The 18,439-nt window shown below is 43.6% G+C and overlaps 1 protein-coding gene across 14 annotated transcripts in view; it reads left to right on the top strand.

Moving 5' to 3' along the window:
- The window catches only part of PITPNM2 (phosphatidylinositol transfer protein membrane associated 2), a 141,406-nt gene that overhangs the window by 4,600 nt on the left and 118,367 nt on the right, over nt 1-18,439 (top strand). For 13 of the 14 annotated variants that reach the window (XR_008819414.1, XR_008819423.1, XM_056324178.1 and 10 more), the window contains exon 2: nt 11,608-11,707. The gene's annotated coding sequence lies outside the window, so the exon portion shown is untranslated. Of the gene's footprint in view, nt 1-6,915; nt 6,937-11,607; nt 11,708-18,439 lie in introns of those variants that run through there. The other variant, XM_056323549.1, reaches the window with a different exon arrangement.

Below are 18,439 nucleotides of genomic sequence, written 5' to 3' on the forward strand. Positions count from 1 at the left end.
TAAAACCTGCCCCGGAGAGCTTGGGCACATCTGAGGAGATCCCAGCAAGGAGGTGCTGGTTTGCAACCAAAGACCATCCAGAAGGGGAAATGAGAGGGCAGACAGCATCTCCTGCACGTGGGCTTCCATACGCGAGGGCTGGTAACAAGGATACGGTTATCCTGGGTGGTTTAATGCAGCTTGGGTCAGTGAAGGGTGTGGAAAGCTACAGCGAAGCCGCCAGCCCTGGCAGGGTGCTCCCAACTTCAGGAGTGAAGGTGTCGGGGTCACTGTTCCGGCGTCCTCCGGGCTGCTGCCAGGCAGGAGGGCACATGCCAGCGCTCTGACTGCAGCTGCAACGCCACGGAGGGCAGGATCGGGAAGCAAACACCTCTTCTGAGTAAGGAATGTGCTGGGCAGAAGGCAGCTGTCTGGGTAGGAGTGTGGGCACCCTGAGGAGTGCTGGGGCTTCCCACAACCCTTCAGCAGCAAAGGCTAATCTTCAGCTTCTTACTGAGCTAGTGCTTTTGAGGACTCCAAATTCGATTTTTTTTTTTTTTCTTCTGGCTTTTAAACAGCCTCCAGAGCGTCTTGCTCAGACAGATTTGAAGAGCTGCAGCATCCAGAAATCTGCATTCTTGTGGACCTCTGTTTTTTTTTTCACAAAAAACCAACCCCTGAGCACCGAGTATCTTGGATAGCGAGGACTCTGTGCAGCTTTTGCCATCCTGACTTTGTTGTGTTTGGACAGCTGAGGTTGGTGAGTGCTGTGATGGTGTAAGCCAGAATCTTAAAACTTTCTTCTGCAGGAAGGCAGCTGAGCTTAGGTGAGTTGGAGAGACTCCCTTGATGCGACTAGGAGGAGTGATTTGCCACTCATACTTCCCTGTTTGTTTAAACAGCTCTTTCTCCTGTCAGGGACCAGATACTGGGATTGCTACTCAGGGTTTTTCCACCGGGTTCTGTCATCTCGCCATGGGTGGGGGGAGCAGAGGTCCAGACAATCCAGTAATGAAACAAGAGGTCGTTTGCTGGGAAGGCACACCTGATCGTTGCAGTGTAACTAGGATCACTTGGGAAAGGTAATCATGAACAGCTAAAAGTTTCGTAATTAGTCATCGCAGCAGCAATTCTTGTAAGGGATAGGGAAGTTAACTCTGATTTGTGTGGTTTGCTGGCACTTGCATAATGATCGCAGAGCTTTGGGACACTAATTCAAGCATACTAGCTGACTTAACTCAGGGAGCAGTGACCTGAGAAGGCATTTTGCTTTAACGGTGCAATAACTGATGCGGAGGGTGGGAGTGTGTAATCACGTCAGCGCGTTGAGCACTTCAAAATATGTTGGCGCTTCAAGGGTGCAGCTGCGTTATCTCCAGCTCCAGAGAAGTTTGATATTTGCGTGACTTAACTCTGGATGTGTAGTGGGGCCTTAATTCCATTATGTGCTTTAAGAGGTTATGGAAGGGCTTCAGGTTTTTATAGTACAGCCGTGGTAAACCAGTGCAGCTGATGCTGTGTGTTGCATGGGTTCGTTGTAAGGAGCCTGCTTCAGGACTTGGTGGCTCGCTCTGGGGCTTTTTTCAGATGATTTGGGTTGGAGTCAGAGTTATCACTCCACAGGGAGCCCTGAAGGGCCATGGGCATTTCTTAGGAGGTAAAAAAAATAAAGCACTGCCATCAGCCGCTAGATGTTTGGAATGAACAGCAAAACAATTTTATGGGTGTATTTATATATAGACATGTAATTATGTTTTATATACGTCAGAAGACAACTCAATAGCAGTGACTTCACTTGTGACTGTAATTTGTTTCGAGATAAATACCATAACTTTAAGAACCTCCTCCTAAAGGTGGAAACACTGCAGAATCATTTTCTCTATGTGGTTCGCTTACCTATTTTAATGTTGATTTTTTTTAAAAAAGAAGGAAATAGACATTCTATATTTATCGTATCAGATGAAATTGAAATCTAAATATTTACATCTTTTCACTGGATCTGAGGTTGAGCACCACTTGTAGGCGTTGCCAAGCTGTTTAGTTGTCTCCTTCACTGAGTAGGCTGATTTCTTCAGGGTGGTGGAGAGATGGAGCCTGGTATTTCTGTCTTATCTTGCAGCCAGTCTCTGCATCTGGAAATACCTCCCTCCGTGGGCTTGGTGACCTGGCGTTATGTTCAGAGGGTGTTCTAGCCTAAACATGCTGAGAGCTAAACATGTGTTATCTCCAGCAGAACACAGAGTTAACTGCAAACTGTGAAACTGGAGGGGGAGTTCAGGATACGAGTATGTAAATAACTCTTGAGATATTTTGTGGAAAAGAACAGAAGGGGGAGGAAGGCCTCTCGCTTGCTTTTTCTCTGCCATCCTCATCTCCTCAGTAGCACTCTCTGTGGCTGACTTTCAGTGCTCTTTACAAGGAAGGGTGGAGGATTGCTCCTGTTTTAAGTAAGGGTAAGCCAGTAGCAGACATCTGAAAAGTTGCAGGTTACAATTTGATAAAAGAGACAGTGAAAATCCCAGAGTTTTCTGTCTCCACTTTTGCTCTGTCTTCCTTGTTTCCAGGGAGGCTGTTATTTTTTTCAGTAGGGCTAGCATGGTGCTTTTAGGCTTCTGCTCCCCAAAGCAAGCTGATGGAGAAGAGCAGATAGCTAGTTTTGTTTTCCTTCTCTCCCTTGTTTTTTAGCATTGTTTATCCAGACTCTTGGGACCTGTTATTTGTCTAACCTGTACCTGGACTGTAAAATATTGTTCCAGGTTTTAACTTTAACAGATGGTAAACGTCTCCCATCAAATAGTCTCAAAAATATGTTTGGTGCGGACGTAATGTGTCTTTTGTCTGTTTTGGGACTGGGGAATAATTTTTAATGCCGCCTTTTGCTTACATTTAATGCCTATAAATAGGCTTTTCAAAAAGGCACATTTATCTAACACCCTACCTTCCTGTGAGGGAAAGACAAGCCTACTTGAAGGATTGAACTTTTTTAGTAGTTTCTGTGTGTGGCTCTGGCTTCTCAGTTTTAATGTATCGTTTTGTTTAGAAGAGCAAGACATGGTTGGACTTGCTTTGCTGAGGGTATGCGCCTTGGTATCTCCCCTTGATGCTCTGCTGACAGAAATAGTAGTGTTGGAAATGCAGCATTGTTGTGTCAGGGTGCAGGGGAGAAGGCTCTGGAGAGTAAAACTTTTCAGAGTTATTTATAAACTGGTTTCTAACAGCAATAACTATTTATGCAAAGCTGTAAGGAAAACTGCTCCCCATGTTTCGCAGGTGCTTTTCCTTCAGTGGACCTCATTAGGTCAAGAGCCGGATCTGCGTCATGACTGCAAAAACATCTGGGTGGAGAGGATGGAGGGGAAAGAGCCGCCTTGTGTCCTGCTTCTGTCCCTCTCCCTCATACAGTTGCCCCAGCAGAAAAAGGAGCTTGGCATAAAAGGGAGGTTTTGTCTAATGAGGTATCTGTGTTATCAAAGATAGGTATGTCAGAGCTGCCCTGTCTTTTGTTGTCCGTATGTCATTTTGCTGACAGAACTTGTGTTTTATTCCTTGTTACAAAAGTAGAACTGAAAAAAAGAGGTATTGTTTTATCTTACACGTTGTTACCAAAATCATCAGCTAAACTGTGTTGAGAGTGGTTTTATTCCTGGTTTAAAGGCCAAGTATAATTTGACTAATAGACCTCCTGTTCTTCTTAAATCAAGTTTATGTTACCAGCAGCCAGGAGAGTCAGCTTCTGATTTTGAACAGGTTTGGAGCTGCTAAAAAAACCCTTGACATCAGTTTCTCAGCTGTTCGAGAACCACTTTTTTAATATTCCTGTTGAAAGTTCTGCAGACATCTCTTGCAGCAGACTTGTAGATGTCAGTCTTTCCTGCGTATTTTGTTTAACTTGCTCTTAAGCTTCCTAGAAGAATGCATGCAGGTGAGCTTTTCAAAGCTTTTAAAAAATATATTCTTACATGGAAACCTGGGAACAGCGAGGCAAGAGTTAACTGAAGCTGCTTGTGCTGTGCTGGGGGAGTGCAAGATGTTGGTGCTCGGAGCACCTTGTGGAGAGGTGCTTGGTGCTTTCGTTTGGATTTTCTTGAGGTTCAGTCCTGTTTCTCACCGCAGTTCCTTGCTTTATGTAGCCCAGGCAGGTATCTCTGGCCCCGCTGAGTGCCAGAGGTGATGGCCAGGTGAGGTGTACCCAGCCTGGCGCACCTGCCGGTGACAGCCAAGGGCAAGCTGGGTGCATCTCTGGGTGCACAGACTCGGCCGGGGGAAGGCAAAGGACACTAACTGGTGCTTGTTTAAGCTTTATCCTTGCAGGCTGTATGGCAGCAGCTGGCCTGAACCGCCTGGCTTTGATAACTTGAGCAGTTACTAAAGGCAGTATAAACACAGGCGAACGCTGCAGAGCCCAGGGGCTTAGCGTTGCCGTTATCATGAGGTATTCCATCTGGAGGTGGAAAAAGCAGCCCCTACAGGGTTCCTCTATCTCGAGGCTGGCAACAAGCGCAGAGTGAATGACATATTTCCATTTGACTCATCTGTTGTCAAAATGTTGACACCCTCGAGTCACATTAAAAATGAGACCTTGTAGCTGAATTGGCGCATCATTCTGGTAAGCACGGAGCAGGTGTTTGTTGTTTTTCTGGGTTTTGTCCTCATTAAGAGAATTATTTTTTGCTCCCTCCCTGAGATGGGATGAAATTGATTAATGCTTTTGCTAATGTTCTGGGTTAAAAATAACAGGAGAACCTGTTTCAGGTGGAATGCTGAATGTTAGCTGTAAAGACGTTCAACTGACCTGCTTGACAACTATTTAAAGCCCTAAAAATAAAACAAAATTAAAAAAATCAGTGCCCAGTAGCCAGATGGTTGGAAAAGAACACCCCACGATCAATGAGGCAATATGTAAATATTTTCGATCATTACCATGGTACTGCTGTGTTGACATTGAAATTCAGAGTGCTATTCCATGGGACTCCTCATTGATCAGCAGATGAGCTCTGATAAAACAGAGAATAAAAGCACAGTACTGAGCAATTAGGGATTGCGGGCTCCATTGACAACGACAGGCTTCCATCAAGGTCTACCAATGGATTTCAAACCCTCTTTAAGCATGTTACTGAGACACTTTGTTTCTTCCCTGGCTGTCAACTACCAATTAAATGGCGTATTATTTCTTGAGCTGCTTTATTTAAGGTGAAATACTGCATAGCTGACTAATTTTTCTGTGCTAATTGCCACATTTATATGGGAAAGGGGCAAGGTGAAAGCTGATGCAGAGTTTTCTGCTTGAAATATACTTAGCTAGAAATGACTGGAAAGTAATATAAATCAAATGGTTGAATTAAAATAATGTTTTGAAAAAAAAGGTCCTCCTAAAAGCAGGCTGTAGAGGCCCTGTCTAACTGATTCACTTAGAAGTCTTCACAGGGGGGAAAGCATGTCATGCATAAAAGATAAAGCGCCTTTTGCATACACAGGTGCTGAACCCACCAAGAGGCTTTTTCTGGGTGTCAGTCATCCTGTCCCCGTCCCCCCGTACTTTTGTGGTCCTGGAAAAAAAAATCTTGTAGGTTATACTTCTCTTGGAGGGGAATTTGAAGCTTTACTCTAAATGGATGCTTATAAACGCTGATTTTTCAGATCTGAATCTGTAGCTGCCTCCCTCAAAACAATACCGTACTAGCATGGAGCAGATGCGGCTGTTCGCAGATTCTGGGATGCCACCACAGAGGCAGGAGGTCATCCTCTGTCTGGGAAGGTGAGGTGTCCTGGAGGTGTCGAGAACAGCTTGCAACTGCTGTTGTGTGATGTTAAATGTGATTTCCCACTTTACAGAGACTGATGGGAGGTTCATAAAAGTCTTGTAAGGTTGCATATAGTGTGTAGGTTGGGTTGTTTTTTTTTTTTTTTTCCTTAATGTATTTTTCTGGCAGCCTCATCAGAGCAATCAGGGTTGTAATGCTTCCCATTTCATATAAGGGAGTAATGACTTTTAAGAAAGGAAGGAGAAGGCTTTGCAAATGAAAAGCTCATTATAGCTACAGCAAGATCCAGAACCCAGGCAGCTTTCTGGCAACATTTTGCTGTTTGCTTTTTCTCCCTTCCCCTTGGGTCTGGCTGCTTGCAGTGAGGCCAGGATCCAGTGCTCCTTAAGGAATGTAACCCCAGGGGGACTTCGGAGGGTCCAGATGCTACAAGCATCAGATAGGGGAAAATGGTTTAGGTGCCTTTCAGAGCTGCTCATATTTTCTAGTTAACTGCTGCATTTATCTTGCATGTTAATTAATTTCCTGGCACATCCTAGAGCCTGTTTTTCTGCCTACAGAGTTCTTCAGGATTTTTATTTCTCTCCAATTTGCTGCTTTTCAGTTGCTCACTTACATGCCCTTATTGTTTGAGGGTGACTAACTGGTAGGAGAACAGAAAACACCTTCTCTGAGGATAAAAGGACTCTTGTGACTACCCGTGGCCTGAAACTGATGCTTCCAAACCACGGCCATGCAGTGCTTGACCACAGCTGACACTTGTTAGGGTTTAGTATTTACTAATGCAGATTGTGCAAAAGCAGTAGGCTGAGCTAAAACAGCTGTGGTGTTCGCTAGGAACAATTTTGCTAGTTCATTTATCCCTGCAAGATAGTGCTGTCACTGTCTCTGACTTTGCAGAAACAGCACGTGAATCTCTTTTTCTATTATCTTTGCACTTGCTCGACAGGGCTCTGATCTTGGACGTGGGGCCAGTGTGTTCTGGTCTGTGGTCATCACCAAGTGTGTTTGTTCGGGTAATGGTGAGGTGGGAACTCTGCCTGTCCCACCAATATAAAGTGTTTTAGTGGTGGCGGTGATGATGGTACCTCTTAGGAGGAAAGATTGAGAAGTGGAGCGCAGCACATCAGTTAAGCAGAGAAGCCTTCAGAAGCCAGCAGAAGGCATCTTGTAATGAATCGTCCTCCGTGGAAAGGTAAATGCCAGTTCTGTTAGTGTCACATAGTGTTTTCAGCGTTTGTGCTAAAAATGAGCTGCTTACCGCCAGCTGGGTGGCACCTCTTCCTCCTTGCAAAATGTATTTGCATGTGAATCTGTCTGCTAATAGCTATAGTTTGCTTTCCTGCTGTTCCGATACCAGACTTGGTCTTTGCATGGGTTTGATTCTGAGCTGCTCTGATGCCCAGAGACTTCCTTGGAGAGGTGCTTCCCTGAAAGCCCTTCGAGGAAGGGAGGAAGTCTGTAAAGTTGCTCGTCTTTGCAAATCACCCATAATAAAAATGTTCTTCTAGCCTTTAGGGAAGTCTTGCATTAACTCTCTCTTCTCAATGTGCTTGTTGGGTTGCTTTTTCCTGGTGGTTTGCTTTGGGACAAATGTGTCCCTTGTTTAATAATGCTAAAGTCTCCTGCAATCCAGTAGCATCATAAATAGAAACAGTTTTAACTATATATTTGATTACCACTTATCACCAAATGTTTCTGAAATGCAGACAGGGTTAATTAGTAGCAATCTAAAAGAGGCTTAAAACTGACAGTTTTTAAGTTTAACTTTTGTATTGTAATCTGTTCTCACATGTGAAAATAAGCAAATTAATAGCATCAGTGAGGCCTCTGCAAACTGCAGTGACTTTAAAAAGTGATGATTTGGGAATATAGTCCAGGTGACTTGTGTATGATTATTCCAGAAAACAAGTTCTATAAATATGTGGTAATGGCCTAGATGGTATTAATTACCTTTAACTTTCAGTGTTTACTGTAGAGAAAATGCTGGTATTTATGTTTTCCTAAATACAGTACTTTCAGTTTCTGTTTTTCTGATATGTTTTTGCTTTTAATCACTTTTGATTTCAGTATTGTTAGCAAGCATGTAGAGAACTCTGTATCTCTGTTTGGAGTAATTGTTTCAGACCATTTATTCTTATTTTCACTGAAAACAAGAAGTTTTGTCATCCTTCCCCAATCTACAGAAAAGGAAAAAACCCAACACTGAAACAAAAAAAGAATAAAGCAGATAGGAAGATTGATCCTCTTGAATGGGGGAGGCTTTGTGTCTGCTTTTCCAGGTTTGCCCAAGTTCCCCAGTGAGGCTTTCGGGATTGCTGCCGCAGTGGGTCAGCTGAACAGCGAAACTCCTTCTGACACCGTGAGTCCAGGCCCCTGCTGACGCAGAGAGCTGCGCTCTGCTCTGCAAAGGCAGTGCAAGGGACCGGGGCTCTGGGCCAACAGATTTTTAGAAGTTATTTGCTTAACTGTAGGTTATAGTGGACGCTTCTTTTGAGAGGATGTTGTCTGGCATATCCAGCTTCTACAGAAACTTGTCTGGCTTACAAAACAAATGTAGAATAGATACTGACAAATCCTGATGCACTTGATGAGTGAATTATTGTGTTAACAGTGGCAAGACTCAATCAGACTAGATGTATATAGGGTTAAAAAAACTTGTAGATATAACTAATCCTTTTTAAAAAGAAAGGTAATGTGAGGGTTTTTGTTTACTTGCAGATCAGTATGGTAGAATAGCTAAAAGGACTAATGAGACACTTGCTTTCCTGGAAAAATCATTTTAACAGTTCACATGCAAAGCAAGATTAAAATCTTGTATTTAAATAGATTTCCGTCCTACAGATTTGAATAGGTAATTTAGAGAGAAGATCCTTTGGGCTTTAAATCATCACATTGTATATAACATGGGGGGAAGAAACAATTTAAATTTCCCTTTATGAAAATTTTTTTACTTAAAAGATTCCTTCAGAATTTAGTGGGTTAATTCTGCCCCAAAGTACGCGCACAGATTCTTGACAGGTTTATATCTATCAAATCTTGTAATATTTTTCTTCAGTTGATTTAAAGATGTAATTTTAAAAGTAGCAATGATTTGCACTGTTAATTTTGTTGTCAGCCTGCAGAGTCCATTTTATTTATGATCTTGTCTTGACTGTATTAATATTGGGAACAAGAGCGATAGTCAATGAACGAAAAGAAAACTAAGATTCAGCTTTGTAGCACATTGCAATCAGATTTGGGGGACTTCAAGGAATGGCATCTAGTGAGTGTGTAAGACAACTGCATCTGTGTATGTGTGTGACAAATACTGAGTCGCAGCTGATCGTGGATGGTTGGATCAGGTTGGCTGTTCGTACTTGGTGCTTTCAACTCTCCAAGTGCCTGGCAAAGCGAAGCAAATGCTGTAAGACCGTTGTGTGGCAGGACTTGTTCCCTGTGCTCTGCATGTGGTGATGCAGATGTGTGGTGGCTGCTTTGAGGCCACAGTGGAAAGCTGTACGTGAGCCAGACCTGGTGTGTGGAACCCCCTCGCTTTGAAAACTCAAAGCAGACTCCTAAACCACAGGACTACTGACTGGACCTGTACTTTCCAGGTCAGATAGTTCCACATCTAATAGTTGCATCACAGAAGGTTTTGACATAAGTTAAGCAAATGTTGAGAAAGTGTTGATGCTCGACACTTTCAGCTTTTTTTTTTTTTTTTCTTAAACCCAGCCTGGGAAAGCAGAAGTGGCATTTGGGCTCTGTGCAACTGGCTTAGCTGTGAATCAGCAAATCATAGAGTCGTTTAGGTTTGAAAAGACCTTAAGACTGAGCCCAACCGTCAACCGAGCGCTGCCAAGTCCACCACAATATAAATCAATACATTAATTGCAAAAGGTATTAAAAAAAATCTTCTGCAAATTAAGATCACATAAAATGAAGCTGCTCTGCAACACTAGCAGTTTAGAGATAATGTATCTTATGAAAGGCTAACAATTATGGAAAATGAAATAAGCATGAAAATTATAATTGAACAGTAGTGCCTCTGATATATTCACAGAACAGAGTACTGAAAAAATGAATCCAGGGAAACAATATATGGGTTAACTTAAAAACCCTCCAGAAATAACAGGAAGCCCACATCTCACTTTCAATATATATTCAATCATTTGCATCAGCAATTCAACGTTAATAAGCATTTGTGGACTAAATATATTTTTAAACTGCCTGCCTGCTTGCTCTTGGTGAGATCTCTGAGATTAATGGTCCTGAAATGTTACTCGCATTTGCTTTTCGTCCAGGATGGATCTCACTTGTGCAGCGCTATTATTTTTTTTAAATTGCTGTCCAGGAAGGTACAAGAGTAAAGAGCAGTTACGTTTTGGGTTTTTTTTGGGTTTTTTTGGTTTTTTTTTTCAAATTGTTGGTAAGACATAAATTTGTTAACTGTAACAGGGTAGCACAGCTAAAGGTATCAAATGTTTTTTCCAAGCATTTCAGGTTCTTTGGTGCAGCGAGGAGAGTGTATTGGTGGGTTTTTTTTTTTTAATTTTTTGGTATAACCCTTTAGTTGGGGGTGCTGGTCTGAAGGCTTGGATCGAGGTCCCTATTGAGGAGCTGCTTTATTTTTTGGTGTGGATGTGAACTCAGATGTGCGTGTTCTGATGCAAAACACAGCTCCTGCCACTGGGAAGGACAACTGTGCCCTTCCTGACCCGAAGGAGAACGGAATATTTCTGTGGCCGGGGTGTTCAGGGAGTTAAAGGCAGCTTTAATCTGAGGGGGTGGTTTTCAGGAGTGAGCAGGAGCTGCTGAGGCCCCGTCCCCTGCACGCATAGCCGGGCTGTCTTCTGATCTCTGCTGACGTCCTGAAGCCGTGCTGGCCGCCCGTGGGTCACTTGTTAGGGGAACGGCTTCCCTTCTCCGTCCCAGAGCCTTTGCTCTCTTCTGGCTGTCCCCTGGAGGACAGCAGGGCAGGCAATGTTCAGCTTTCCAGTGGTCGGAGGAAACGGTGAGACTCTTCACAAGGCAACGAGCTGCGTGGCCTAACGAAACAAACCACACGGGCTGCAAGTTATACTTCTGGCCCTCAGCTCTCCTGACAGAAATCAGCCTCAGGGGAAAGCAGGTAGCTGATGGGCTGGAAATTGAAGTGTAAACGGTCTGCCTGGGGTTGATGTTTCCAGAGCTGTGTGGGAAGGGAGCTGGGGCTGCCCTGCTGGGTGCCACTTGTTCACCACCCTTGTCTTGGCCATCCCTCCGGCCGGGCAGCACTGTCCTCCGCGGCGGCCATGGGAGATGCCTCCTCCTCGCTCCTCCAGCTGTGGAAGGGCTTGCAGGGTTTATTCAAGCAGCTCCAGCTCTGCTTCCACCCTTGAACGGGGGATCCTGCCTGGTGTCTGGGAGGCTAGCTGAAAGCAGGCTGCGGTGTGGTGTTTTGTCTGTGATGATGTTCCCTTTGTGGAAATTGTTCAACACCCTATTTAAAAGGGAAACGCTTTAGGGGGAAGTTACGGTCTCATATGGAGAGAGCACATGAGAGTGGTCAGTGCAACGTGCGTGCATGTGTTTTTTCTTCTCTCTCTTTTTTAAATTTTATTTTTATTTTTAATTTCCATGAGTTAGAGATGACTCATGGCTTGGAACGCACTTTAAATCCCTGAGGTGCTCATTGCCGCCTACTATCACGTATTGAATTTCTGACATACCGGAGGGATGTCTGCAGAGAAACTCTGATGTGCAATTATAAAATGTTGTAGCTTTATGTTGTTTGCATAGAAGCCATTAGCATGGTATAACTGTGAAAATAATGCAGCTTTATTCTTGCTGTTGATTTCCCATGGGCATGGCAGTTAAGGAACTGTGTTTTATCTTTCTCTAGGATGTTGACACATGTGGACCAACAGTGACATCCTTTTTCAGCAATGCTGTCTTTACTCCCTCCTGCATTCAGAAGCATCTAGAGAGATTTTTTGCAGAAGGTAGGTTCTGGCATTTCAGCTGGATGGCTGTTCTTTTTCTTCTGTATTAGAAAAAAATAAATTAGATGTTACTAGGGAGAATGGTAATGAGTCTGACAGGTACTAGCTTGCTGCTGGTGAGAGGGGATTAACCTTAGCTTGGGTTCCACTTGAATAGGTGCTCAGGGGTGGAACACGATAAAATGGAGTCTGGAAGAATGGCTGTATGAGTTGCCTTTGAGAAGGGCTTGGCAGTCACAGGACATAGTTGGCTTAAATTGCATAGACTTGTATTGGTAATAAACCTGTTTTTTTAAAAACCCCACACGTTCTCTCCCTTTTTCTGCTTAGTTGGCATCCTTGTTTATTTGATATTTTTCAAATAAATAAATTAAAAGGGAGAAAATTGCACATCCTGTGCAGCCAAACATAAGTTTTTGTGTGCATATTTAAATCTTGCATGGGTTTTTTCCCCAAAAAATCTTAACCTTGTTGCATTTTATTTGTATTGAAATAAATAGTGTGCAGCCTCTGGTACTACCAGAAAATTGTTGTTAATTTCTACCTTTTTTTGTCCTCTGAACTTTTAATTTGCTTTATGTTGCCAGGAGGATTGACATGCAAAATTTCCCCAGTAAAGAGTGTAGATGGGGAAGCGGGTACCATGTGTGGTACTTTTTTAACAAGTAAATTTGAAGAGATTTGTATGCTTTTTATGAATGTATGGACCTGCTACTCCCTTATGCTGCAGCCTTTGGAGTGCTGCTTGTGGGTCACTATGTATGTGTCCAGCTCTCACCAAACCTCTTGTGTGTGAGTTCTAGAAACATTTATCATAGTATTTAAATCTGCCCTCAAAATTAGTGGCTGAACAGGAAATTTTCAATAGATGGGGTTTCAGCCTTTAGACTGACTCTGTAGTTTTGCATCTTTCTATTTTCCTCCAGTATGTTCCTCACCACTTGGGGTTTTTTTTTCTTGTCAGAAAGGGTGTTTTTAACTCTTAACTCAACCTAATGTTTCTCTTTGTGGTGATACTGTGGTATAGCAACTTTGAATTTTTGCTGCTGGATGCTAAAACTCAAACTCTACGGTTTCTTACTTAAGAGCAATGAATTGCTGGGAAGAACAGAGAAAGGATTAATGAGTTTGGATCAGAGTCTGTTCACTTATCAAGCTGAAATGGTGTTTTTAATTTTTCTGGATTTATACCTCAGGGTCGCAGCAGTTACACTGAAACCGCAGTGCCACCAGCTCTGTATTAACATGCAATATCTTTACCAGAAATCCTTGAAAACAAAGGGTGATTTTAATACCTTAATTGTCTCCTGTTGGTAAATTGGCTCCCAATGAATTCATTGCCATTCCCCATGTCTCTTCCCTTCCTGAATCCTCTCCAGGTGGGCTGTTACTAGTGCCGTGGCTTGTCCCTCTGTGGGATACCTGATTTCCTTGGGAGAAAGCCCGGCGGCTTCTCTTCTGCCCACCACAGCTCTCTGAAGGAGCTGCAGACTGGTCTCTTGGGAGCAAAAGCTGCTGTCAGCAGCTCTAACAGAGGAGTTTATGCTCATAGAGGCATTAATTGCCCTGTGGATTTGTGCTCCTGTGCTGAGGAGAGCAGCTGTGCCCCAAGAGCTTTGCCTTCCTTGCCTTTAGGTCACGCACTCCACCTTTGCTCCCCTGTCGGCTGTTGTAGAGGAGAGTGTGTTTCTCTGAATTAGTGGTAACAGCAAAGAAGAAATGCAATCCTTAGCAGTGGTTAGGGTTTGCTTTGCCCTGGGGCTGTGGCTCTGCTCAATTTCATTTGCCTGAAGGACTTAGGAGGGCTGATGATCTTTGGTGAGAGAGGTGCCCAAGTGTTCATTAATTCCTTGGGCAGGTGGGGGGAAGCTGCCTTCAGAATTGTATTCACAACAAAATGAATACATGCGGCTTGCGTCACTAGAGAAAAGTAATGTCCCTGGATTGACAGGTAAGGAACATAGGAAGAAAAATGGGTTTTAAGTGTTGTCAGAGAATGCAGCATTTAGGAAAACAAAAAGCTCAATAGCAATGTCCAGGAAAAAGCTGTAGGCACTGGCTAATTTTCCCCTCGTTCTGCCAGCATTCCTGTGCAGCCTTTTGCTTTTCCAGACCCAAAGGCTTTGAATCCAAACTGTTGGACAGAGTGAAAATGGTGGGAGAAGATTCCTCTACAAGTCATACCTGGGAGTATTTTGCATAGAATTACTTCAAAATCTAGGAAAGTGTTCTCAGTCCCTGGTGTGAGCAGAATCTGAGGGGCATGTGTGCATGCACAAGCTGTAAGTGCCTGTGATATTCAAAGCATGGCTGTGGGACCTGGACAAGAAGCCGGCAAGGTAAACAGTGTGATAGGGGAGACGGAGGATGCTGATGCAGAATGAGGAGGTATCTGCTTCTCTGTCTTTCAGTAGCCTTTACTTCTAGCTGTCCTGGAACGCTGTCCTGGAACACTGCCCTGCCTTTTCATGTTTCCACTGGTCCTGTAACTGCAGAAGCCTGGATGGGATGAGGAATGAGTGCTTCTCTCTGTTAGAAGAGGCAGAAGCTGATGTCGGGCAGGAGGCTGATATATAGGAGAGGGGAAAGTAGATGAGGTGAAAGGAGTTGGAATTACAGGGTGCCTTAGCCTGAGAACATGTGAGGTGGGCTGGGGAGAAGTTTTGTGCACTGGGGAAGTGGTGTCCCCTCTAAACACTTTGTGCACATCACTGAAGGAATGGATGGTGTCCTGTCAAAAGGAAGCACAGGTTTGCTTTGCAGTTGGTTCCTTCTCATGCCTTTCTAGTGCTCCCTGCTTTGCTTGCAGCACCTGTCTGTGCCTGTGCCATGCTGTACTGTGACTTTTAGGTACATTTCTACACCTGGCTGTGTAATGTGACAAGCTTTTTCCCTTCCAGAGCTCTATGCCTTTTTATATGAACTCCAGTTTGGGCTGGCTTACTTTTTCTGCATCCTGTACTTACCAGGGGACTTACTGTGTGACCTGTGACATGAGATTTGTACCCCTTACTGTAAGGGGTGAGTTTATGGAAACTGACTGAAGGCGGAGAAATCTATCCTCGTGTTGGATCCTTCATAGACTGTGTTGCAAAACACTTTACAGTGAGTTAGATCAAGGTGATAACACTTCAGAAAGCTGTGATGGCTTCTTTTGTACTGGCAAGGAGCGGAACCCTGTTTGGCAGCGTTTCGGAGCAGTACAATTGTGGCATTCGCCTATCTCGGTGCGTACAGGTTGTGGGTTAGTGTGGCACTTGTTGCAGTGCCAGGCAGGGAGAAGGAGGAGCTGCTGACAGGTAAGGGGAGGGGCGGGAATGGGATCTCATAAAGGTGGGAGATAGTTACAGGTAAACTGTGTTAGACCTGACAGTCTGGGACATAAATAAATGTTTGGAAAGGTACAGAAGGATCACTTTTCAAAGATGATTGTCTCCTGGCGCCGTGAAATTTTTAGTGGAAATACTAGCAAGATTTTCTTGTGGTTGTTTTCCTCCTCTTACAAGAGAAACACTAGACATGAGGAACTGTTTGGAGATACGTATTTAACTGGGAGGAAAGAGCTGTGACACTGGTGTGGTTGTAACCACAAACTGACAGTTTCCTGCTGCAAGTAGCTTTCTATAGATCTAAACCTCGTTCGTTTGTGTTTGTCTGCGTTGTCTAAATATCTGAGGACGATTCCGCTGTTTCTAGACTTCCTGGTTTTGATGGACTCTTTGTTGTAGGAATTTGGGAGATGGTGGCACGAGGAGAGATCATTACAGCACTAATACAAATTCAGGTGAAGTCAGAAGGCTTCTGTATGTTACAGTCTTGTATAACGTAAAAGTCAAGAAGTAGCTCCTTTAATCTGTGTCTGACTGGTTTTGCAATTACATTTGCATGTAGAAAGCTCTGTTTGTTTCTGGGGAGAAAGGATGTAATCACATAAACTTACCTGTGTGGCTGAGACCTCTTCATCTGACATTTCCATGGCATCATTACTTGCTTCTAACTCTGCTACCTCCTCCCCATCTTTCTCCCCTGTGATGTGTTAAATATCACGGCTGCAAAAACGAGGGCACGTTTTTCCCTGCTGTTCCCATTCCAGCTGGAAAACTTAGATAGATCCTTCCCTTGTGGTTTGTGATACTGTAAATAAAGGCTTGGGAGGTCACACGTTTTCCATCTCAAGTTATTTGGATTCCAGTGCTGGAATGGGGGGGGGGGGGGGGGGGCGGGGAGGACAGAAATAAAAATAAAAAAACCCAACAAACCCCCAAACTGTTCTGGCTTTTTGTGGGAAAAAGAACTCATTAATGCAAAGAGAAAATAATTGGAAAAAAGGCCTTTACGAAGATGACTGACTTGTTGACTAAAGCTGAGACTTGGAGAATTAGGGTCAATGATTTCAAAGGAATCTTCCACTAAGCTTTGAAATAAGTCCTCTACAAAGTAGAGGCCTGGAACATGAAGCTGCTGTGATCTGCTGCTGTTCCTGGATGGTTCTGAAAAATCTGTTGTCTTCACAAGGCATATTGGCATGACTCTATAAACATATTGGTGAGTAATTTTACCTATGTTCATATGAATAAAATTACTCATATGCTTAAATGTCAGTTAAGTGGGCTTTTAAATCCGGAGTTGAGAAGTTCTGGTTGCAGGTCTCACTGGCTGGGAGGCACCTTGCGGTTTGGCTCCCCTGGGTTGCTGCTTGCAGCCTGGGGCAGTACCTGATGGTCTGGGGCACGGTGGGTGGAAAATGTGTATGCAACTCGCTCAAGATAAATGATTCAGTTCAGCCTGCTGAAAATAGCACAGAACTGTGATGTGTTGCGGTGGCTGCTACTGCTGTTCACAGCTGGTGTCCTACATCTGGCAGGCTTGGTCTCCTCAGCTGCGTCCCTTTCCATGCTGGTGTTTGAGGCTTTGAATAGACACAGAAAACATTGCTTAGGTTTAAACTTACATTTTGTCTTTTTGCTTTTGATATTGTGGAATAGTGATTTGGATTTGATAAGACATGAGCTCAGAAAAAGGTCCATTGGGCTTTACTACTGGGTGGTGGTATGCAGAGTATGATTAATATTGGCTTACAGTGGAGAAACTAGCAGTTGCTGGCAACTCTGCCGCTTGCTTTTGTTGAGTTTTGAAGAGGCCTTTTCCTAGTAAAGATTTTTTTAACTTTTTATGCAAAACAGGATACAAAATGTGAATATAATTTGTCATTGCAGAACTCGCGTTATACCTTGACACTGCAGAAGTATTTCTTTTTCCATAAACTGTGTATTTTTAGATGTACAGTAGAAACAAAAGAGAAACATTCCACATCTAGATGTTACTCTCTGTGCAGGATAGTTTTTTGATTCAATAACTTTTCTTCCTTGATCTTCTTTTGCATTTTTTTTCTTTAATGGGCACATGACATATGGACATAAAAAATAATGGCCCATTTTCCCCCCTGCTGTAGCTCATTGACGTCATTAAAGCTACAGCAGGGATGACTTGGCCCAGATTCTTTAAAAATAAGACCTGATGAACAACCCCTCATGGAAAAGCTCTATAGAGAAGGTTGTCCTGGGCGTAGCACAGAGCAGATGCTATGCAATTCACCATGACATTCAATAAAATTCCCTTTGGTGCCCTTCCTGTGAAATGGAGGTAGGACCCTTCCTGGAGGGGACAGCAAGAGATGTGCTCGCAGACCTGCTTTTACCATACCTGGATCGTGTGGTGGAGAGGGGCAATTAATGAAGTGAGATAATGAAATTACTTCCTTGGAAGTGGTCAGAGATGCTTTCTCTGCCTGCAGACTGGGCTTGCATGTGGCGAGCCAGAAGATGGAAACCGTGGTAGAAATGATCTGTAGAAAACCGTTGCCTTGAGCAGATTTTTAGGAAGATGCTTTGTATCTGTTTTGTCTTTTTGTACATTTTTCTCGCTGCTGCCCCAGAGGTAGTGCTCTCTTCAGTGTCGAAGTATTGTCATGGAAGGATTCGCCATCTGAACGTGGCAGGTCTCTTCCCCTGACATAAAGGGGCATTCCCAGGTTCAGTATCTCAAGGTGGGTCTGAGGTGCAGCTGCTTTTGCAGGCTATATTGCCCTCTTTATGACTTGGCACAGAAATAGAAATTACAGGGATACAGGTGAAAGATGGCAATACAAATAATGGCAAAAATAGTAGATTTGACCTTGACTCACATGCTCAGTCTGAATTAAGCTGAAATGCACGTTCGGATCTAACAAACCGACAAATGTGAAAGGTTCTCAAGAGCTGTTGACTACTTTCCGTTTAGTAAAATAGTGGTAGCCATTTATGGAAATCCTGAAAATCTTTATGCTAACTTACAAAGTGAGTGTTTCGCTCACAGTTACAAATAACTGCAGGAAGAAACACCCTTTAAAGAGCAGCCAGAGCCCCAAAGCTGTGTCTGTAGTGGGTGGATACTTGATCACTTTTGTATAGCCAATATTCATTGCTTAGGGCATCTTTAATTTAACTGTATTCTTGCTTCTTGGTGGTGATAACTGTATCTGGCCAAGGACAGGTTCTCTTGCAGCGAGTCCAAGAATCAGATAGTTCTTTTTCCGATGCCAGACCTCTTCTGGTCCACTGAATATAACTGCAAGAACACATAGTTCCCAAGAAGGAAAATGCTTACCTGTGTTTTGGTGACAGCTGAAGCTAACTTGGGGGAGGGAAGGATGGAGCGAATAGCACTCATGTCTGCTTATGAGAGCATGTTAAT

Source organism: Falco biarmicus, chromosome 1, assembly GCF_023638135.1.
Source record: "Falco biarmicus isolate bFalBia1 chromosome 1, bFalBia1.pri, whole genome shotgun sequence".
Lineage (NCBI taxonomy): Eukaryota > Metazoa > Chordata > Aves > Falconiformes > Falconidae > Falco > Falco biarmicus.